Genomic DNA, 6000 nt, shown 5'->3' with positions numbered 1-6000 from the left:
AGCAGGTGGTGGGTGGTGTGGGTGCTCAGCAGAGCAGAGTGTCCTGTGGTCAGGAGCCCTAGTCAGGGGTGGAAAAGACAGTCCTTTCTAATAGGACCGCAAAACCCTACTGTGCCAAGCATGGGTTTGGCTTCCGGGGGCTCCAAGAGGAGGCCTTGTATCTGATGTATTTTACAACTGGCTTCACAGTGTTAGTAGTGAATGTAACAGACCAGAAAAGCAGGGAGGAAATGAGGTAGCAGAAAGTCCCCACTGGGACTTCTGGTGAGGCACCCAAAGAATCAATGAGCGGATAGGATACAGAGCTGGGGGCAGGGAAGTGTGCTCAGGAGTTGCCTTTGGAAAGGCAAACAGAGTAGAATGGACAGCCAGGGACCTCCCTGAATGACTCAGCTCTCCGCAAGTCTGTGTGTGCCTGAGTGTCTGCCTGTGAGAAACAGCCATGTGGATTAGGATCCAGGGCTGCCTGTTGTATAAATATTTGTATACAAGTAAATGGGAGAGAGGATTTAAAACCCCAGAAGCAAAGGTTAGGTTTTCTCAGGCTAGAGGAAGATATATTTTCTCCTGCGCCACCGTGCCCCCACTGCTATGTGCTTATTGAGAGTATTTATTTTAGGGAAGGGACATCCACCAACAAATTTACTATGAGACAAGCGAAAGGAAAACCATGATTTCCACCTTTTTGCTAATTCTTAGTATTAGGATGGAGACTTGGGCTGGATGCCTCCATCTTTTGTAAGGATGCACCACCAAGAATTTTGATTAATGCTGAGGAAGGCTCAGGAGCTTGTCTGTGTTAAAGATTGAGAAAATACTCATTTGCTTAAGAAAATAAAATAAAAGTTTGCAGATATCCTCTGGCACTGGGGAAGCTGGCAAAGAATGTAGATCAGGGGAGTGAAAATGCATAATCACAAGAGGTATCAGGCAACAGACCTAAGGGGAAAGCCAGTCTGCAAGAAGTTCCATGCAGGGTCTTAGTTAAGGAGCCTTAAGGATTGAGATCCTAAAGGAAATCAACCCTGAATATTCATTGGAAGGACTGATGCTGAAGCTGAAGCTCCAATACTTTAGCCACCTGATGCAAAGAGCTGACTCGCTGGAAAAGACCCTGATGCTGGGAAAGATTGAAGGCAGGAGGAGAAGGGGAAGACAGAGAATGAGATGGTTGGCATCACCGACTCAGTGGACATGAGTTTGAGCAAGCTCCGGGAGATGGTGAAGAACAGGGAAGCCTGGCGTGCTGCAGTCCATGTGTTAGGGGGAAGCACGCTGATTGAAACCGCCCACCCTGGCCAGGCACCATAGTAACCATTTGCATGAGTTGTTTTATGACAGGAGATCCTGATAAGGAATACGGAACTAATAAGCCACCACCAACCAGAAGAGTTTGGGAAAGGTTGAAAGAAGACACTGCGTGTCCATCCACTTCCCAGAACCCCTCTCGCTAGCATCCATCTTGGCTGAGCGATGCGTGCACCACCAGGAAAGACTCTGAATTAGAATGATTGGCCAAAGACCACCCGGAAACTAATCCCGTCACCATAAAAGCCAAGACTTCGAGCCACGCGGCAGAGCAGTTCTCCTGGGTTCCCTTACCTACTGCTCTCCACCCGGGTGCCCTTTCCCAATAAAATCTCTTGCTTTGTCAGCACATGTGTCCCCTCGGAAAACTAATTTCCGAGTGTTAGACAAGAGCCCGGTTTCGGGCCCTGGAAGGGGTCCTCCTTCCTGCAACACATGGGGTCGCAAAGAGTTGGACATGACTGAGCGACTGAACAACAACAAAGGATGGAGATGGTGAATATTGTATTTTAGGTCATTTCCTATTCCACACTGCTATAATTCACTCCTGATATTCCCAAATCTTCCACAAAGTCCGAGCAGTAGTTGAGGTGAAGGTTAAGCTGCTGTAACAAAGAACCCCAAAATGCAGTGGATTAAGGAAGGCAGAAGTTCATTTCTTACTTGTGAAGAAGTCCTGGGATGAGTGGTCTGGAATACATCAGACTTTGTTCCACATTCTCTTTTGGGACCCAGGTTCTTTCCCCAGAACTGTCCTCATCTGCATGGCTAGGCTGCATCCAAGCACATCCCTCTGCTTTGTATAAAGGGGAAGGGAGAAAAAGAACACCATGCACAATTTTCTTTTAAGCAAATGTGGCACTAGCTAACGCATTGCTTGTGCTCACATTCCATTGGTTAATTCCATCTTGACCCAGGGGATGCTGGGAAATGTAGTCCCCAGCTAAGCAGCCATGTGCTCATCTATCTCTATGGAAGAAGGGGAGGATGGAATTGTTAGAAAATGCACTGTTATCTATTGCAGTCTTGGGCCTGGGCTGAGCCACCATAGTTCCTTACTAGATTATTGTAATAGTCTCCCAACTGCATCCTCAATCCCTTTATTCTTTTCTATTCTCCCCTCCCATAAAGATTTCTTAATCTATTAAACACACTTTTTGCACTATTAGGCTCAGCCAGCTTTGAATTTATTCTATCACAAAAAAATTGTATCTTAAGGAATTCCCCACTGGTCCAGTAGTTAGGACTCCACACTTCCACTGGGGGGCATGGGTTTGATCCCTGGTTAGGGAACTAAGATCCTGCCTGCCAGGCAGCATGGCTAATAAATAAATAAATAAAATTTAAAAATTGCACCTTAGTTGTTGACTTCCATTCTATTCTGAAAGCAATATCTGGAAGTGCCGCAAAAACTTGTTACTCTTTGCTCAAAATTCTCCAGGGGCCTCCCATATGCTCTGAGTAAAAGCCTGAGTCTTTCCAATTGCTTACCAAGCCCTGTATGATTTCCAGCCTCCACCCACTTCTGGCCTCAGCTCCTCTCACAGCCTCCCTTGTTCACTCCATCCAGCAACACTAGCCTCTGTCTCCCTTAGAATGTCAGGTGTGTTCCTACCTCAGGGTCTTTGCACTTGCCTGAAACACTCTTTCATGAGACATCCATGTGACTCATTCTGCCACTTTCTCAACCAGGCCTTCTGGATCCCACCTCATTTAAAATAGCAATTCCACCCCCTGATATATATAAATGAATTGTGTGTGCACATGCCTAAGTGTATGGTTTGTTTTATTGTCTTTTTAACCATTACAGTTAAGCTCCAGGAGTGGGAATTTCATATGTACAGGTGTTCACATGTGTGTGACATATATGCATATCTGCAAAAACTGTTAACCTCCTTCCTACTAATGACAGACTTTCCTGGGCCCAGGCAAGGAGGTAACAATGAATAAAACAGCTCCAAATCTCCAGCCTCCTAGAGCTTATCTTTTGGTGGAGGAAGACAGACAACAAATTGCATGAACAAATATTAAATATGATCCTTTCAGAAGGTGATAGGTATTGTGGAAAATAACGTGGGATGAGTTATTGATGAGTGATGGTGGAAGAGGGCAACTTCTGTAGATAAAATCATCAGGAAAGTTCATCTGAGGAGGTGACATTTGAGGTGATACCTGAGTGATAAGAAGAAGCCAGCTATGCAAAGTGCTGGAAACTGTATTGCAGGCAGAGGAAACAGCAGGTGCAAAGTCCCTGAGGCATGAATGAGATCAGCGTATTCAAGGAATGAAAAGAAAAGCAGAGAGGTTTGAGCACAGGTAGCACCAGGGATTACAGTAGTGATGAGGTTGGGAGGGAGGCAGAGAGGGACCAGATCATTCAGAGTGTCCCTGTCCACTTTCCTAGCCGTTAGCCAAGATGAGAAACTTCCCTGGTCCCCCCTAAACCCTGACTTCAGGATTGGCTCTTGAAGATCCAAAGGAGAAACCAAAGGATTGAAGGCATCCTTGGCAACCAGGTGCCTCCCAGCCAGTCCCCGGCTCTCTGACAAGCTTGTCAGAGCATTGATGGAGTGATTAAATTTCATGCTGAACAGACTCAAGCCCTAAATAATGTTCTGAACAGAGAGCTACTGTCTGAGATGCTGCCTGCACCTCCCCATATTTCATTAGGGTCTCCAGAGGCAAAGCAGAGCCAAGGAAGCCAGAAAAGGTCAGGACCTGAACACTCTGCATCTTGCAAGAAAGGCCACTGGGGTCCAGCCAAAGGGCATTGGATTGGAGCTTCAAAAGCCAAACTTCCAGCCAGGGTCAGCACCTTACTGTGAAACCCTGGGCAAGATATTTCCTTCTCTGGGCCTCAGTCACCTAATCTGCAAACCAATTGGGAAGGGGTGTCATCCCCGGTCCCTAATGGCTCTTGAATATTCATAACAGCTTCTTTAATGGAGGGTTTATGATGGACTAAACACTTAACATCAGTCATCTCATTCACTCCCCACAAGAATCCTATCAAGTGAGCACTATTACGATATTTTACCAATGAGAAAACTGAGGCTCAGAGAGGTTAACTTAATCCAGGAGACACAGCTAAGTGTTGGGTTGGGATTTGAAGGTCAGCAGTGAGGCTTACCCTCTCAACCATTCTGTTTTAGGTTTCATACCAACACTCTTAAGGGTTTGGACTGTTTTCAACCTTATAGTTTGGAGGAAGATTATTTATCCAGGGTCACTTACCATTAGCTCTGCACTTTGAAGTATCTATCTGATGGCTGGCTTGCTGTCCCCACTCCTGGGCTGTCTTGCCCTAGGACTGGAATCATGCGTGGGACTGTTGTTGAATTGACTTTGATTGGTATAGTTTCAGGAGGGCCAGGGTTTGGGGCAGACGTGGCAGGCCGCGGGACTTGATCCTGACAAGACTTTGCAGGAGCTTTATTGACAACTGTTAATCCTGGCAAAAAGCCAGAACTCATCTGCCTTGAGCGCCTCTCGGCCTCCACTCCGATTCTCTCCAGCTGAAGTCTGCAGAGACAGCCAGGCCTGGGGTTCAGAGGCTGAAGCCAAGGTGAACTCCGTCCCCTGATCCCTCTCTACACAGCCAGGTACAGCAGGCAGCCAGCCAGACGTCTCTCAGGACCTGCCACTTGCTGTGAGAATAAAGGGAATAAAACAAACATAAGAGGCTTGTGGTTCCCTGTGAGCCTGGGGGGAGTTCCAGTGTTGCTCAGGGTGCAGGGGGAAGAGCACTCATGTTTCCTGGGGTTTGACCTTTTGTATTGAAACTCTTAAAAATGGGCATGCCCTTGCTGAGCAAAGGCTCACTGCATGCATAAATATATTTTCATGGAAATGAGAATGAAAATTTAATCACTGAAAAGTGGTTGTTTTTGCATGGTGGGTTTTCAAGGATATTTGCTTTAAAATTAATATACAATTTTGGAGCAGTTTTAGATTTACTGAAAAAATTAAGTGGAAAGTACAGAATTCCCACAAGCCTCTAAGTTTGTGGTAATTTGTGATGCAGCAATAAGTAAGACATGATACAAACAGGGATCCTGTCTCCTCATCCCATTCACATCTCCTCCTCACTTGACTTCCTCTCTATTTCCCAACTTTGTGGTCTTGGGCTAGTTTCTTGGTCTCCCAAAGTCTCAGTTTCTTCATCTATACCATGGAAATCAGTAAATCCTAATTTTTAAGGTTGCCATGGGGAATGGATGAGGAAGTCAGCAAAGCTTATCACAGTGCTTTGATCTTGGTGAGGTCTGGTGGCCATTCAAGAAAAGTTATCTTGCTATTGAATGTCATAGCATCTGGAAGGTCACATAGGTGTCAAGAAAACAAAATAAAATAACAATCATACAGGTGACTAGTCTCAAACAAATAGGAAGTCTGAAGATTGAGGCAAAAAATGACTTTTTCCATTAAATTCCTTTCAGTTACTCTAGAATTCCACTCAGATGTGGCCCAATGGGGTACGTTCTTTTTTCCCCAGTTTTTCTCCATCTTCTCTCCCTGTTCTCATGTTCTCTTGCCTCTTTTTTCTTCCTTCCTCCTACGTCCCAGCTCTATCCTGGATTAGCAACAAAAAATGATAATCGCAAAATTCAAAACTGCCCTTGAAAATCTCTTAAGAGGCGTTATATTGGAGAACTACACGTCGCCTCTCACTAAGTTTTCCTTCAAAATTGG

This window comes from Cervus elaphus, chromosome 5, assembly GCF_910594005.1.
Source record: "Cervus elaphus chromosome 5, mCerEla1.1, whole genome shotgun sequence".
NCBI lineage: Eukaryota > Metazoa > Chordata > Mammalia > Artiodactyla > Cervidae > Cervus > Cervus elaphus.
Note: the sequence above shows the minus strand (reverse complement) of the source record.